The sequence below is a fragment of the Pinus tabuliformis genome, chromosome 9 (genome assembly GCF_031772625.1).
Source record: "Pinus tabuliformis cultivar Carrire ecotype Pingquan chromosome 9, CPIR1, whole genome shotgun sequence".
NCBI lineage: Eukaryota > Viridiplantae > Streptophyta > Pinopsida > Pinales > Pinaceae > Pinus > Pinus tabuliformis.
Genome location: NC_142307.1, coordinates 361,897,524 through 361,915,723, shown reverse-complemented (window position 1 = coordinate 361,915,723; position 18,200 = coordinate 361,897,524). Strand labels below are relative to the sequence as shown.

The window sequence follows — 18,200 nt, the reverse complement described above, 5'->3', positions numbered from 1 at the left end:
GTTTGGTAGGTTAGCTTCTCTTCTGCAAGTAGATTTGGTAGCTAGATGGTTGGTTACAAGTTAATATAGTTTCCTTTCTGCAAGTAGTATAACTCTTGTGTTTTCATGAACTGATTGAATTGCATTTTAAAGTGGAATTTAATAGCATGTCCCTTAGAGGTATCTTCTAAATTTCACCATCATTAGCTAGTTTCCATTCTAATTCAGTAGGAGGAATGGTCTTGCAATGCTATTGATCAAATGTCCTAGTTGAGGATGACATGAGTAGAATCCCATCTACTGTGCATACAACACTGTCACCTTGAAGTTTGTACGAACCCTGATTTAATAAATGGAGTTGAGGAGCCCTTGGGAATTGAAACACTCTTGGTGCAATCCCAGAGCTCACCAATATTCATAATAAAAAGGTACAAGAACATTCCAACTGCGTCTATTGTTGGAACTGCACTTTGGAAAAACAATATCCTCCCTAACATGAACTGATCCACCAGCTCCCCCCAAGCTGAGATTTCTTGCTTATGGAATCAACAACCTCATTGATTCCTGAATGCTATCTTTTGTAATTTTCCTTCCTAGTAGATTATCTTCGTAGTGTCCTACCTTTTTGGGCCTACCAACCCAACTGTCTAGGCTTTCTTTCTTTTCTTTTTCAAAAAAGGTGTTTTTCCTTTTTATTTAAACCCAACCTTTCTCTCCCACGTCAGTTTATTCCAGCCATACTTATTATTTTTCTACAACTAAGTGATTCAATATTCTTTCACTCCCATCCTATTAAATCTTATTTATCGCCTCCTAGAGTTTTTTAGGAGTCATTTAAGGGAAGGTTTATTTCTATCTCATCCACCAATAATAATTTCCAAATCTTGGCAAAAATATCTTAACTCTAGTGTTTCTTTCCCAAGTAATTTCTAAAATTTTATTTATTGATAAAAATCTATTTATTACATAAGAATAACATTATTGTTCACATTCATCTCAAATCCAACATGGATTTCTAGCCATCAAGTCTAAAAATAGTCCATTCTGAGGATAGAAAGACATTAACATAAGGAACAGAGGGGTATTACAAAGATAAAATATACCAGTTCAGCAGTTGGCTAGAGCATGATGGGAGAAAGAAGTTTTCCACAGGGATTTTGGGCTATTCACATAACAATGGTGATTTTCAACAAGGCCCACTTCAGACCAGATAATGACAGAACCTCATAGGAGCTATGGTATAGAAAACCCACTATAGTCAACCATTTCAAATTATTTGGAGGCAAGCGTTATACCAAAAAGAAGGATCTAAAAATTGGTAATTTTAATGCAATAGCTGATGAAGGTATTTTTCTTGGGTACTCATAGAATAACGAAGGCTATAGATACTACAACAATAATACAAAGAGAATAGTTGATTTTATTGTTGCTAAAGTGGATGAGAACATTGAATGTGAAGACTATCAACTAGTAAATATTAGCTCCAATAGTCCACTCAATAATGATAAGAAGGATTATGAGCCATTTTCAGATGAAAATATTGAAGAACCCCTCCATCCACAATCTAAAGATCCTTTAAAGTATGTGTAGAAGAACCACCCAACTGTCCAAATAGTTGGGGATTTAAATTCAAGTGTTCAAACAATATGAAGACTATTAATTCCCATTATACAAGCACATGTAGCTCTCTTATTCGTGATGGAACCAAAGCATTTTTCTTGGGCTAGTCAAGGTGACAATAGGTTGAAGGTATGAAGAGGTTGAAAAAACAAACTTGAGAGCTTGTTCCAAGACAAGAAGATAGGAATGTTATTGTCACAAAGTGGGTCCTTCAGAATAAATTGAATTAATATTGTGAAGTGGTATGAAATAAAGCAAGGTTAGTTTGCAATGATTGTGCACAAATTGAAAGCTTAGAATTTGATGAGACCTTTGCTCCCATTGCTCGATTAGAAGAAATTCACATGTTTTTGGCTTTTGGTGGATTTAAAAAAATTAAGATATATCACATGGATGCCAAAATCTCCGTTTTTAAATGGAAAGATGGAAGGAGTCTATAGTGAGCAGCCTAACGACTTTCATACATGAGATCAACCTGATTATGTTTGCAAGCTGAAAAAGACCTTGTATGGTCTCAAACAAGCCCCAAGGGCTTGGTCTTCCATGCTGGATAGTTATTTGCTCAAGTGTGGTTTTAAAAGAGGTTCATCTAATATTAATTTTTATGTGAAATCTAATGATGGAAAATTGTTAGTGGTGACTTTCTATATTCATAACATTATTTTTGCAAGTAATTCATATTAACTTACATGCAAACTTACATGCCAATTTTCACCTAAAATAAAGCATAAAGCAAAGTTGGGGATGTCCATGTTTAAAGATTTTTTTTATTTCCTTAATTTACAGATTGCACAATCTTCAAAAAAATTAAATTAGATCAGAAATAAAATATCTCAAGAAAACACAACAAATTGAGTGAAAATATGTTGGAACTTCTAATGCTAATTTTTTTTTATGAAGTTTTATAAGGTTTGATAGATAAGAAAAAAAATCATCATCTCAATAAATATGGACCAACCACACTTAACCCCAAACCTATAAATATCTGTATGATTATAATATATTCAAATTACAGTTTAATTCCTGAACACTATAAATATATTAATTTCATTTTCACGTTCTAAACTCTCTAGCATAAATACCTACGATATAATAATAATAATAATATAAGATGCTTTCTATTAACCCACGACCTAGAAATTTTATTAGCCACTATCGATATTTTAGTGAAGAGGGTTTACAAATCTCTAAAAGTATTCCACCACCAAAAATACCTACGATATAATAATAATAATAATATAAGATGCTTTCTATTAACCCACGACCTAGAAATTTTATTAGCCACTATCGATATTTTAGTGAAGAGGGTTTACAAATCTCTAAAAGTATTCCACCACCAAAAATCAACCGTGAAACCATTAAATATCTGGTGAGTGAACACTTTGAAGGGTGAGTCCTCCTTCGTTTTCCTTCAAGAAAAATAGTCCACCAAAACCAAATATAGTACCTCTAAAATGTTTTGCCACCATGAAGTTGCCCAAAACGTGTTGACAAACGAAAAACCATCGAAATATGTTTCATCCTAATTTGGTGTTGACAAACAAAAAACCATCGAAATATGTTTCATCCTAATTTGAAGGCGTGGATTAGCGTCGCATCGAATTTTCTGCTTTTTGGTCGCATGGTTTCCTTACACGGACATTGAAGTGACGAAATATATATGAAGCTTAGTTGCCGCTCACCTCAATTCCTCCGTGAGGTTCCTGAAAACATTTGCAGTGTATGAAAATATTGTTTCTGGAAGTTAAGAGGCCTCAAACCCCACCTCGGATAAAAGATAGCTCTCATGTGTTGATTATCTTTCAATAACCATCAGGTCTCATGGCCTCGAGTTTGTTGCAAGAAGCTGCAATAGCATAGACAAGCCTTTAGCACGGGCATCAAGACATGCAAAGGGCTTCAGAGATGCTCCGAATTGGGTGGCTTAGCACAAAATAAAACACAAATTGAGAAGTAACCTAAACAAGTGTTCTGAGCCGAATGGAAGAACTCGTTCAAAGAATAAAATTATCCAACACAAACAAGCCGGCAAAACAAAAGAAGTGGACTATAGTAAACCTGAAACGGAACAGAGATGATCATAACCGAATTTATAACCCAAATTAGGTCTAACTTGCCCTGAACAGAATAAAAGACTATATACAAGTCTGAGCATAATTTGTACACAAGAAACCCTAACTAATATAATTCGTACACAAAGCTATGGATGAGATTATCTATTAAGTGAACCTGTCAAAAAGACCAGCAGGGGACACTTTTATCATTACAGGGATCAGGGATGCTGTGCCGAGGCCTAGATGTCATTAGCCAGTTGACCATTGCCGAGCAGATTTGGGGGAATGTTGAAAACGGGCATTCTTGACGGAACAGGTATATGTTGCTGCTGCTGTAGTGCCGCCAGAGTGAATGATTGGGAAAGTCCTCCGGGAGGGTGGAGCTGCATAGGGGTCTGCTCCTCGTCGTCCTCTAGGGGCAATCGATCGTAAGGGGTTACACGGTATGTGGCAGCCATAACCACGATAGGGCCGGAGGCCAACAGGGCGCCCACCACGCTCCCTCCCACAACTCGTCCCTGTCCGCCCGCCACATAAATTGTGAGGCCTGTAGCCCCAGAAAGCTCCGCCGTGGGCAGAAATGCCCCAGAAAGGGATAAGATCTCGAACCGTCCGTGCAAGGTCACGATTGCGCTAGCCGTGGCCGGTTGCCGCAGGGTAACGTTGTTCACCGTCCCGCTTCCGCTGAGAATGGAGAGTCCCCAGTGCCGCCTGCGTGCGAACATCGCCAAGCTCTCCGCTACGTCGCAACCGTCACCGATCTCCAGCACGTCAGCTCTGAGAGCGTTGCCGCTCTCCTGGTGGACAATTGTCGGGAGCTTGGGCTTGTTCTTGGACCCCGGCGGCCTGCCGCGAGACCTCCTGCTCGTCTCTGCCTCCAGCACATCGCGCTGGTCAGACTTGCCCTCAGCATCGCTGTTGTGACCATTGTTAATCTCTCGCTTTCGTTTCTTCAATTGGCTGCTGCCGCCGATCTCCTCTTCGGAAATAAGAAAGTCCCTCGTTTCAAGCCCATCAACATGGCCACTTCCGGGCACTGGACAGGAAACAAGCCCAGGCCCTTGCCCTGAATAGGCGCCTGGTTCGATTCCCCCCATCGCCCCATTTCCCGCCCACCACTGGGTTGCCAGGGCTGCGTCCCTGAATTCGCTACACCAAATTCTCTGAATCCTTACACGATCTTGACATCCAATTTTAAACTTTTGGCTGACTCCAACCAAGCCTTGCTAGTTCTGTATGCTAATGCGATCAAACAGCCCCGTTCAATCGAGTAGGGTTTCGATTCTTGCAAAGCATAAAGCTGGTCTGGAATGCCTTCCCCGTCGCCTCTGATCTTCCTGAGAAGCAGAAAAGAAGGGAAACAAAACTGAACCTAAAGGATAAAACCACCGTGTCTGCTGCGCTGTGCGTGCACGAGAAAACCACATTGTATAGCAGTTTTTGAGAGACGGTGTTTATTTGTGACGGTAGGTTTCGAAAGCGTGTTAGGGTTAGGGTTTTCGAGTGGGGCAATGTGCATGTGGGGTCATCGCCCTTGTACTTATTTCCGACAATCCTGACTCCTCTTTCACTCGAAAGGTTTTTCTGTAATTTCTATCGTGCCACGGACACCCTTTAAACTTCCTCTCAAATCACTGGTACCATCCATCTTAGACCATTGCAGACTGCCTCGAACATAGGGCATCTATCGTAGCCGGGGCAACCAAGTGGTCTAATGTTTTTGTTCATTAGCTACGTCACCTAACGGTGGCCTCCAATGGCATCCGGTTTAGACGCCGGTAGTGTCAAATTTATTTGAAAGAAAGTGGAGAGGCTTTTCTCCTCGGAGGGCGGTTTTTTTTACTTTTTGAGACAAGTTAAAGGTAGGAATTTAATCGAATGAGGAACATAAATAATTTTTTAATTATTAAAATTAAATTTAATTGATAATCTAAATTTAAAATATTAACATAATTACTCAGTTACTAAAAAAATATTAAGAACACATAAATTTAAGAATTCATTAAAAAAGAAAGTAGCGTTCATACTAAATTTTTTTAGTATTTAAATTATATCAACATAGAATAAGCTTTTTTTGTATGAGCACAAAATTTAAGAAAATGTTTATAAGAAATTTCTTTCCTTTTAGTATTTAGTATATATAGAGATAGATGAATAGATAATAATTTTTAATAATATTATTTAAATTTATATAAAGTCTAAATTTCTATATATATAAATATTTTATTTTTTATTTTATTGATGAGGATGATGATGATTAACGTCCACTAAGGTGAATGTGGTCTATCGATCTCAAAAAAATATAGTCTAATTGTCATTCTTCAAACTCTTGTTTATGTGATACAAGAGAAACCTGCTATAGTTGGGTTGGCTTGATAAGTCAAGAAGATTGGAGGTGTGGATGATGATAGGGAATTGAGAGCCGATGTGGGCAAGAGTGATACAAGAGAAGCCTGCTATAGTTGGGCTGGCATAATAAGTCATGAAGATTGGAGGTGTGGTTGATGATAGGGAATTGAGAGCAGATGTGGGCAAGAGTCAGATAGTCTAAAAGGAAGTGCTTTTCATCTTCCACCTTAGTATCACAAATCTGACAAATTCTATCATCCCACGGAGTCTTGGTAGTAGACCACCGCCTGGTCTCACTTTGAAGCTCATGCGAGTTAGTTCTAATCCTAGCTATGTTCATTTTATTCTTAGTGCTAGTCAACATAAAGAGATAAGGAAGTGCTTTTCATCTTCCACCTTAGTATCACAAATCTAACAAATTCTATCATCCCACAGAGTTTTCGTAGTAGACCACCGCCCGGTCTTACTCCGAAGCTCATGAGAGTTACTTCTAATCCTAGCTATGTTCATTTTATTCTTAGTGCTAGTCAACATAGAGAGATAATCGAGGGTGGGGTACCTATAGTGTGTTTGATAGTGTCCTTACTTCCCATGATGATCTCCTCCTTAATCCGCAAAGGTTGAGCCAAGACCGAGCATCTTGATGCCACCCACCCTTGAGGCGCAGAGGGGGTTTTGACGAAAATTAAACAATTTTTTAGAGTTTCTTGAATTAAAACATTAATAATACATATAGTTGGACATTTTTCTTCAATATAATTTATATTTTTTTTCTCTTTTATTTTTTAATAATATATACATAGAATTGATTAATTGGTTATATATATATATATAATAATTATTAATTATTAATATGTTTGTTAATGAAATTTAAATAAAATATTCTCAAATATAATAATTACCAATATAAATCTTTATTATAATTTATTTTCCTGAAATAAAAAGTTACAAAATTAAAACCAAAATTCAATATCACATATCAAATCGAATAAATTTATTATTTTAATTACCTATTTTTAATAAAATTAACTTTCTACTATTATTATTGAGAGTCCTCCACCCCACTACAACGTCAGATTATCATTGGAGCGCCTCTCATAGCATCCAATTTAACAAACTAACCAAAACTTGTAAATAGAAATATACTCTTCACATTCTTTTATGAGGATGAATAATAAAATAATTTATAATTTTTGAAAATATTAGATGTGTATTTAAATAAATGTCTATAAAAATATATATTTTAAAATTATTTTAAAATAATGTTTATGATGACTTGCATAAATGGTCATTTGGTAGTCAAATTTCTTTTACATATTGTACAATTTGTCTCTATATAATTATATATACTATGAATCAACACATTTTTTTTCAATATAATAAATATTAATATAAATTATTATTATAATTTATATGATTAAATAGAAATTTAAAATTTAAAATTAAATTATAAGATAACAAATTGAATCATATAAAGTTTTTATTTTTATTATATTTTACTTTTTATTAATTTAACCATTATTATGTTTTTCTACTATTACTATAATATTAATAAATTTGTAATTAACTGCCATCTAAAGACTAAATCTTTACAAATAAATACCGTTACACATTGTCTTCTCTTTCTGACAAATTCCAACATTTCAAAATATTTTATTCTAATATCTACCAATTTCATTATATAATGTATCCATTTAATTATTAATATAAATCTGTCCTCACAAAAATTTTGTTAATTATTTTTTTAATCATTTAATTGCATATTATATATTAGTTCTCTAATATTAAATAATAGCAAAAATTATATTAAAAGAATCTAATTCTTTTCTGCATTTGATACTTTCAAAATCAAAATAGGTTTACTTTTATTTATATATACATATATATATATATATATATATACTAAAATTGAAAAGGACTTATGACCTAATCAATTATGAATATAGTTAATTCATTTTCCTGGGGTTAATTGTTAAATAATAAAAAGACAGTTTTATAAATATGAACAAGGATTCGTTATTTTTAATTTTTATATATAAAACGAACTCATAATTAAAAATATACTTTGATTGTTATTATTGTACGATGGTAAAATCATTTTGATGTGCAAAAAATAAAATAATTTTATATTAAAAGAATATTATATATAAAAACGTATAATTTTTATAATTTTTAAAAATATTTTAATTTAAGATTAGACTAGTTATTTTAATATTTATATTAATAATTATATATATAGATATATATAAAACTAAAGAATAGATTAATATAGATTATAATAAAATATTTCTATATTAAAAAATAAAGTAATTAAAATAAAAATTATATATTTTTTTTAATAACAAAAGGCAATTATTTTATTTATTTAATTTTCAATAAAAATAATGTTGTATATAAAATATGGTAATGTTTATATAAAATAAAATATTTCAGTATGAATTATGTATATATTATATAGGTTTGAAAAAGTATATACATAATATTATATATGTTTAGAAAAAGTTATATACATGTTACAAAAAGCAATTGATAAAAGTGACGATTCTATATTTAGACTCTTTTCTATATATATATCATTCGTTTACCTTTGTAGTACACATAATCAAAGTGCTTGAGGGGATTTCCACTATGCTCAATTTATTTATACTTTAAAAAGATAATTTTAATATTGAAAAATTACACATGGTGGGTGTGTTAGTGCATATATATATATATATATATATATATATATATATACCTGAAACCTACAAGGTAATGAGTGATATCTAATTTTGTAATATCTTTATAACTATTTACTCTTTGCATTCATTATAAATATTAATAATTTAATATAGTTTAATTGTGTTTAACAGTTCATCTGGATTTAGTAGGGTGGAAATAGTTGAACTACCTTGAAAACCATACCATGCAAAATCTTGAGTGAGAAAAAGAAAGGGAAAGAATAAAGGTTTTGGAAGGACATAAAGAAAAATATTTTGTGTATAGTTGGGGAGCTGCGGAGAAATGTGCATGGTAATTAATGTCTATTTACATTTTTCTTGGTTGATTTCCTTCTTGCTAGTGGGGAGACTTTAACGGCAACAACTATCGTGAGAAATGAGATCAACAGTAGAGAATATGGGAGGGCCTTACAACACCAATTCTCTTGGTAAATAATGAGTGTAATAATAATGTTGAATCTTGTTGTAACACCCCTCCCTTGTGTACTACATTTTTGTAAACCTAAGCTACGTTAAAGCTAGGTGTGATATCTGTTAGTGTTAGTCTTTGCAGCCTTCCACCAGTGATCAAATATGCTCTTATAAAGTGGTCTTGGGGTGTCAATGCCAAATTTTTGTCATTTTAGTGAGTCTTCAAGTAAAATTTGGTCACTAGGTATTAGGTCTAGGATTATTTTCACTCCTTCCAAAGTTTTCCACGTATTGGTCCATGTCACCATTCGGCTGAGTGTACCATCATTGAAAGAGATTTCATCATTATTTCAAGTTCCAATGAGTCATTTTACAACTTTTTTGTGCTTCAGTTGTGCTTAGGTAAGGCTCATTTTCCTCTCCTAGGGTTCTGAAGGTAATTTTTCTTAGATGGTCAAATCATCAACAAAACTTGTATCTTAATGCTCATAAACCTTCCCCTATCCTTAATATACCTTGTTAAACACTTCCCATCACTAATATCCCTCAAATTCATCATTTTCCCACAAACCCTAGCCTATTGCTACAATTTGGACTGTGTTTTGCCCATTTGGACTATTGCTACAATTTGACACTTTTCTAGGTTAGGCATGTGTTTTGCCTGTTTGGACTATTGCTACAATTTGACACTTTTCTAGGTTAGGCCTGTGTTTTTCCCGTTTGGACCCCTTTCCCTCACTCATTCCTTGAAATTCAACTTTCCCTTGCTTCCTAACATCCCTCCCTACTTCCCAAAATTTTCTCAAGAATTTAGAATCCCCTCATTGCCTTAATTTCGCTTCATTTCTACAAATCCCCTGTTCCACATATCGGGATAATTTTTATTAAAATGTTGTTTCTCAGAAAGAAAAGATGAATTTGACAAAAGTGAGAGAGGATTTTTTCCATCATAGACCCAAGAAGAAAAACCTCCTTCAGGTTTTACATAGGTCCCATGGTTTGGGAGAAATGTCCAAACAATCATTTTCCACAAGAGAGTTGCTACACTTCTGGAGTGACCTATGGAAAATGAGGATTTCTCCTAGCTAGAATGTCGAAAAGACTTTTTTTATGAGCCAAATGATAACTACACATAGGGAGCTTTCCAATGAGCTATCATGAGCTCAATTTGGAGTTGAGGAAGACCTCCAAAAGTGGACTGATACAACACTTTGCATTTTGGCAACCTCACTCTGCACATTTTGACCAGTCTTGGGGGATTGAGCTTTTGATAGGAAAAGTGAGCTCCAAATTGAAAAATAAAAAATGTTCAGGAAAGTCGACAGGACAAGCTTTCCAACGAGCTATCCCACGCCTAATTTGGACACCTGGAAGGCAGTCAAAAATCGGCTTGAAGTGGTGTTGCGCATTCAAGAGGTGGCACTGTGCATCTAAGCTAGGCGCTGCACGTTGGGAGGTTTCAATAGTGCAAAATTACACCACGCTACACACTGAGAGGTGGCGCTGCGCATCTGGAGTTGCTGTTGCGCGTTGAGCAACAAAGACTAAAAAGCGTCCAAACTTCATAAAAACTTCCAAAGAACCTTCTCATCTCTCAAACACGTAAGTGCACTCCCTCTATCTCATCATTGAAGTTGCAATTGAAGTGTTTGAAGGAATTTACCATGACAAATGTCAAACCCTAGTTTCTCCCTCAATGACATTTTAGAAACCCTAATCCCCTCTATTTTTCCCACCACCTATCACTAAACCCTAAACCCCTTCACTACATCACTCCATAACATCTATACCCCCTCATCCTTCATCCCACAACTTATATTTCAAAAAGGGCCCAAACCCCTCTAACTCACTTTCATAATTCATATCCTTCCCTTCATTTTCTAGCCTACCAAAATACCTCACAATGTCATCTGCCATTCCCTCACTCCTAAATCACTCTTACTCATTCCCTTCATCCCTTTTCTTGGAGTGTACAACCTCAAAGCTTGTAAACATGGACAGAGAAGACCGAGACTATGACGAGGAGGAAAACATAGGCAGTGACAGTTCGACAGATAGACCTCAGCATCATAGAAAACCACACAAGGGAGGCAGAATTATTAGGGAAGAGCCATCAAACCTCAGAGAATTGTAGGCCTCTCAGTTAGTTGTCACTTGTTTCAGACATCTAGGGTGCTATGAGTTCTGTGAGCAGGTAGAGAGAGTTCAACACCATCCTGAGCTCACCAGGCTCTTTGTAGCCAATCTTCGGGACAACAGGGTGACTCTTGTTGGGGTGGCATTCACAGTCTCACCCTCCATTATTGCAGATGCAACCAGGATTCCAAATGTAGGGGAGAAATGGTACAAGGCACAGGACCTAGATGAACATTATTATGAGCCTTATATCAAACCCAGGTATAGAAATGAGGCGAAAAGACTTTTTCCTTTCAGATTCCTTGAGGACAAGTATGCCCCCATGATGAAAATCATCATGAAATATTTTACTTGTGAGGGCAGATTTTCCAGGCTGTACACCTATCACATCAGGCTTCTCATGCATTTTACCAGGGTGAGGATGTTAAACCTCCCTTATTTCTTGTTCAGGAATATTGAGAAGATGGCCCATTTTGTGCAGAAAAATCCATACCCTCAGCAAATGAGCAGTCTCTATCATTATTCCCTGATCAAGATGATTGTGCTTCATCATCTTAGCCTCCTTAAACATCTCTTGGGAGACATTTATTGCTCATGAAATCTTGAGGGGTCCTCAAATCCCTCCACCAACATCTCAAGAATCAAGGGGACCTTGTAGCAATGCTCAGGTGAAAATAGATGAGAAGGCCAAAGATACTAGAGCTAGTGAGGTGCCTGAGACCTACATGACATATCAGAGGGGCACAAGGAGATTGTTTGCAGCTAATAGGCAAGTGTTTACTCCACAAGATGTGGAAGGGGCCTTCCCTTCTTCATCAACCCAGAGGAAAATGCTTTCTCCATAGGATGTGGAAGGGGCTTTACCTTCTTCATCAACACAGTAGGTACAGGTGTAGTAGCTGCACAAATGGAAGGAAAAGATGTCAGAAGAAAGTTTTGATGATGAGGAGAAAGAGAGAGACTTTGATTTCACAGAGCATGATGAGCCGAATCAGCATTATACTCATCATGGCATGGAAATAATTGACTTAGAGGCTCAGGATGAAGAAACAATAAAGGGCATCATCATACAGGAAAATGATACTCAAGTCCAAGCATTAATGGACAATTTGGAGAGAGCCAAGTATGTCATCACATATTTTGAACAAGAGAAAAAGCAGTTGAGTGACAAGCAAGTCTTAATGGAGCTGGAACTTCTCAAGGTAAAACGACAAAGTGACAAGGAGGCACCGGTCACTTTGTCTCCTATTGAAAAGGAAATTGAGGACAATCGAGAGTCTTGGATTGAGAGATTCAATTTGCACCTAGAGAAGTTGTTGTAGAAGACTAATAGGGACAATTAGATGATCAGGCACATAGCCTACCATTATAGGACCCGAAACAAAATTTCCAACATGAGGGTGAAAACGATGAAAAGTAAGTTAAGGCGGGCTCTAAATGGAAAAATAGAGGAGAATAGGCTTAGGTTGCTTGCTAAAGCTTCCTTGGCTCATCAAGACACTTGATGGTGGCACTGCTCACCAATTTTGGTCAGGTTTGGAGGAGATTTTTCTTTTTGCAAATTTTGGAAATTGCACACACAAAAAATCTCACTAGCGCTACGCTTTTCCTAGGGGCATCCAATGTACAAATGGCTTGCATCTTTGGACTCAAAGTGATGAGTACATGCATCCTATGGATTTTCTAAGGTTTTGGAGCAGAACTGGTCCACGAAAAACTCAAAAAACACCCTACAAAATGACCTTTCTGCCACTTTTTGGACACACAGAAGCAGTCTTGGGAGAATCCACTTTTGAGGGGTCAAATGAGCTTCAAATGAATAAATTCTAGGTGTTTTGGAAAGCAGACTTGAATACCTCTCCAATGAGATATCATGAGCTCAATTTGGATGCCGGGAAGGCTTCCAAAAAGGACCTAAAAGTGGCATTGCACGTTGGGCCAGTGGCGCTGTGGGTAGGGAAAATTTTGCACAGGATGGCTATTTTTCTATGTTATGACTGTGAACTTGGATTTTATCTCATGGATGATGTTTTACTGATGTAAATGATGACTTAGCTTGTAAATATGATGGATAATTAGTAGTAGAGTGTAGATTCATTAGATTAAAAGTCATTTTGGGCACAAATGAATCAGTTTCCTCACTTTTAGAGGAAAGTTGTTAAGATGCCTATATCCCTGTTTCTTGTTCAGTGTTGGTTAGATTAGCTCCTCATCTTAGGGATTCGACCCCTGAGGATGGGAGGAGGTTGGAACAATGCCTACATCTTCTTCCTCTTTTTGATTATAAAGGTTTGGAATCAGCTGGATGCTTATGCCTTGATTGTACATCATTTTGTAGCAGTTTAGCAGGAGATTAATAAAAATTGTAGCTATTTCTTTGGGATCCATGTGGTATGGAGTTTAGTTCAGTTTTTTCTCTTGTGATCATATGTTAATATGTTTTGTGTACATCATTAATCATTTCATTGCTTCTAAGTTAATTTTTTCAATTTGATAGGCAGAATTCATAACATCACTACTCCGCTTTGCGGAAATATTCACCATTATATGTTTTCTACAGTTTACAAAGGATTCATGGTAATCACATGGTCTTCCTATCTTCTCACTGGTCTTAAAACATCTCACCCATAAAGCCATAGAGTGCTAAACCTTATGCCTACCTTGCCCCATTGAACACCCCGCAATTTTGACCTTATTCCCTAGCCCTAACTGTCTGGCTCCTCCTTATCTAGCAAAACCCCTTCAAAAATCAAATCACTTGTGCTACTATACCTAGCCTAATATCCTCTTCCTGATCCAGTCATCTTGGCTGAGATCCTCATGGAGAGAGCCCTCTCCTGGCCTAGTAGGGTTAGCTACTTGGTTAAGCATGGTTTGTGGTTACCCTGGCATTGCCTTCCTTCAGCCTGAGGTTCAATCCAGGTGATAACATAGTGGCCACTATACTAGGGAATGTAGTTTTATGTTCCTTAGCAAAATATATCAAGTTCATATCTGATTGTTGATGGTGGAAAACAATCAGACATCGGAAGGCTAAAATCATTCACCTAGTGACTCCAAATAAGTTTCGAGATCAGATCCAAGGACTCCACTAGAGGATGAACCCATCCAGCAAAAACATTAAAGGACAATATGGAAAGATCAGGTATTCAAGTTGGAATTTCAGTCAAGACATTACGTTCTTTGTTATAAATTATGTCTTTTGTTTTCACGAGAATGTCAAGTAGGCTTTACAAAGTATATTGTATTTGAGAAAAGATCCTAGACCTGCATTTGATTCTTTCCCTTTAGAGATTGTGAATACAAAATATCCGCATGCCTTTGATCTTGATCAAGACCCTTCTTCTGAATCTTATGATGATCGTCTTCAAACTGATGAGCCTCAAGAGATCAAGAATAATTCTACAGCTTCTGTATATATTCCTATACCTTGTAAAATTACATATAGATACAAGCCTCTAATTTTACCTCCCATATCCCATCCTTTCCCTAAAAATCATTACCTATATCTACCAAGATTTTATGGTGAATGTGACAACATCACTGCTGAGAGACATGTACTGAATTTTGAGTCTTTTCTTGACCTTTTTGAAGTAGATGAAGAGGATGTCAGTATTAGGCTTTTTGCTCTTTCTTTGCAAGGCAAAGTCAAGAGCTTGTTCAAAACCCTGTGTGATGTGAGCATATCAGATTTCCTGTAGTTTGTCAAGGTTTTGCTCAACAAGTGGGTGGTTAGACAGAACCCTTTATTGATTCTAGAAGAGTATAACTAGCTGAAAAGATAGCGAAGGGAGTACAGTAGTTTTGTGCTAGGTTTAACCAAGTCTATTTTTCGATGCTTGCTAGTATAAGGCCTGCTCTAGGATCCACTCTCTTGCACTACCCAAATTCCTTTGATCCAGAAATGGAGTTTCAGCTGAGAGAAAGGAACCTTGCAACACTTGAAGAGATGCAAAATAGTGTAGTATATATAGAGGCTAATTTGCTGATCAAAAGGGAAAAGTTGAAGGAAGAAAAGATGAAGAACCTAGATCCAAAGGAATCGACATCTTTAGAGGTAAAGCTTGACATTTTGGTAAGTGCAGTGGAAGAGATGATGCAAAAGATCACCACAAGGAATGAGTAAGATGTTCAAGACCATGGCTCACTAATTAAAGAAAAACAAGTGGTTGATCCAAAACATTTACTTTCTTATCCTAGTTGTCATAGATTTGATAATGATTGTTTTATAGATCATCTCGGAGAAGAGAGATCCATTGATCTGACATGTATGTTTGATGATGTGTTTTATACTGATGATTTACCTATTTTGATCAGTATGATGATGATTATGTTCTCCAAACAGAAGCTAGTCTTGCAGACAAATCAACAGCTGGTTTGTGGAAGGAGGAAGTTCACTTTCAGTAGGTCGAATACAATGATTAGCCATTGCATATCAGCTATGGAAGTGAGGAGGAAAGTGCAGAAAATTTTGAAGTAAATGAAGGATCTTTGCCTCTTTGTTTTACTTCATTTCAGTTCATCAGAGACAACTTTCGTGCAACCAGAAATCAACTGTCGATAAGTTTTGATTTGGACCATCTAGAGGGAAATGAAATCCTTGTTCAAGGCTTCTCATATCTATATTTGTAGCCCCCGAATGCCATTGAATGCCAGGTTGCGGATGAAAACTTGGAAGCTGGAACATGTGATCAAATGATGCAAGATGACTCTGTACTATTATGTTTTGAATCATTTCAGATTTTGAAGGGAAATTTCCATAGTATATCTTCAATAAAGGATGAGCAACCTATAGAAAATTATGCAATCTCATTGGAACCAATAGAAAATGGGTTGCAACATTCTTTTCAAGTTTTTCACGATCCAATAGCTGATGTGTTGGATGATATCTGCACTCAAAGTCCTTGTCCATTAGTTAACTGTGAGCTTGAAAAAAGTATTGATACAAACTTCTCCAGCAACTGGTTTCTTTGTCATTTCAGCGGGAGTCTCGTCACAAAGCTCAGATGAAAGTTTGCATTCATGGTATGAGGAGAAGCAAGGTATTCCATTGGATGAGCTAAGTCCCATTGCTCATGAAATTCAAGATCCTCATGCAGTATTTTTCGAGTCAGATAGAGAATACATATTATTTAATCTGGGAAAATTTGGATCTGTTTACAAGTTTTCATGGGAGTTTCATTTCAGTAGTTCTCTCTTCTTGCTCATAAACAAGCACTTGTGGAGAATTCAAACAATAGCCAGAATTCTTACTTGGTTGCATTGGTTGTTTCATTTCACTTGATCAGGTGATGAATGGAACAAATAGAGTAGGTTTTATTGAATAAGCTCAATTTTGAGCATCTTTTCCAGTTTGTCAGTTGTGTTTTGGTATTGAGTCAGTTTTTAGTTGAGTAAAATTCAATTTGTGTCTTTGAGTCGTCAGTATTCAGTCATGTATTTTAGATTGAGTTTTTTTTACTCCATGCCCAATGGATAAGGCTACTTTGTCTATGGTGTTCTTGGCACCTCCAAGGAGCTACCATCCCCAATGGAGCCGATGTTAGTGTCAGTCTTCGCAACCCTCCACCAGTGATCAAATATGCTCTTATAAAGTGGTCTTGGGGTGTCAAAGTCAATTTTTTGTCATTTCAGTAAGTCTTCACGTAAATTTGGTCACTAGGTATTACGTCCAAGATTGTTTTCAGTCCTTCTAAGGTTTTCCAAGTATTGGTCCATGTCACCATTTGGCTGAGTGTACCATCATTCAAAGAGTTGTCATAATTATTTCATGTTCCAATGGGTCATTTTACACCTTGTTTGTGCTTCAGTTGTGCTTAGGTAAGGCTCATTTCCCTCTCCCAGGGTTTTCAAGGTAATTTTTCTTGGATGGTCAAATCATCAATAAAACTTGTATCCTGATGCTCATACACCTTCCCATATCCTTAATATACTTTCCTAAATACTTCCCATCATTGATAGCCCTCAAATTCATCATTTTCCCACAAACCCTAGCCTATTGCTACAATTTGACACTTTTCTAGGTTAGCCCTGTGTTTTGCCTGTTTGGACCACTTCTCCTCACTCAATCCTTGAAATTCCACACTCCCCTACTTCCCAAAATTTTCTCAGGAATTTAGAATCCCCTCACCCCCTTCATTTCCCTTTATTTCTACAAATCCCATGTTCCACATATCGGGATAGTTTTTATTCAAATGATGTTTCTGAGAAGGAAAAGATGTATTTCACAAAAGCGAGAGAGGATTTTTGCCGTCATAGACCCAAGAAGAAAAACCTCCTTTAGTTTTTACGCATGTCTCATGGTTTGGGAAAAATGTCCAAACAATCATTTTACATAGGAGAGTTGCTTCACTTCTAGAGTGACCTTGGGCAAATCAAGATTTCTCCTAGATGGAATGTCCAAAATAATTTTTTGATGGTCCAAATGATAACGAGACATGGCGAGCTTTCCAATGAGCTATCATGAGCTCAATTTGAAGTTGAGGAATACCTCCAAAGGTTGACTGAAATAGCACTCTGAATTTTGGCAGCCTCATTCTACACATTTTGACCAGTCTGGGGAGATTGATCTTTTGGTAGTGTAAGTGAGCTCCAAATTGAAAAATTAAAATTGTTTTGGAAATTACACAGGACGATATTTCTAACGAGCTATCCCACACCTAATTTGGACACCAGGAAGGTAGTAAAAATTTGGCTTGAAGTGGAGCTGCGCATTTAGGAGGTGGCGCTCCGCGTTGGGAGGTTTGAACAATGCAAAATTATACTGCACTGTGCATTGAGAGGTGGAGCTATGCGTCTGTATTTGGCACTACGCGTTGAGCAACAAAGACAAAAAGGCCTCCAAACTTCATAAAAGATTACAAAGAACCCTCTCATATCTCAAACAAGTAAGTGCACTCCCTCTACCTCATCATTGAAGTTGTAGTTGAAG

The 18,200-nt window shown here is 36.4% G+C and overlaps 1 pseudogene; it reads right to left on the bottom strand.

Annotated features, from left to right (window-relative positions):
- Nucleotides 1-2,998: 2,998 nt before the first annotated feature.
- Nucleotides 2,999-5,094, bottom strand: LOC149148709 (AT-hook motif nuclear-localized protein 16 pseudogene; annotated as a pseudogene).
- Nucleotides 5,095-18,200: the final 13,106 nt, after the last annotated feature.